This window comes from Rhinolophus sinicus, linkage group LG09 (genome assembly GCF_036562045.2).
Source record: "Rhinolophus sinicus isolate RSC01 linkage group LG09, ASM3656204v1, whole genome shotgun sequence".
Classification (NCBI taxonomy): domain Eukaryota; kingdom Metazoa; phylum Chordata; class Mammalia; order Chiroptera; family Rhinolophidae; genus Rhinolophus; species Rhinolophus sinicus.
The window spans coordinates 16,149,185-16,149,618 of NC_133758.1; positions in this window are offsets into that span (position 1 = coordinate 16,149,185).

Genomic DNA, 434 nt, shown 5'->3' on the forward strand with positions numbered 1-434 from the left:
TTAGGAGGCAAATGGACTGTTCTCAGTTAAAGTGATGAAAGATGTATAAAAGTTATTGCATTTGTTACATTGTGATAAAAATTGCTACATTGTGAGAACCGTTGTTAGGCAGGTCAGGTCTAGGGTAAGGACAATAAAGACTAAACTGGGAGGGTAAAAAGCTAAGGGTTTTTTTGTTCAAAAAAGGAAAATACTCTTAACCACAGATGACTACAAAGAAGGGAAGACAGGGAGCAGAGAAGTAGGAAAGGAAGAATTATAAATATCATAGGAAAAGCATCTGACCATATAATCTGCTATATACGTGTTCAAGTTCAGGCCTAGGTTGACCCTATATGATAGGCACTGCAATCCAACACAACAAATCATCATGTATGAAACATCCAAGTAATAGGGGAATGGAATGATACACAGTCTTTCACATTTGAAGGAAC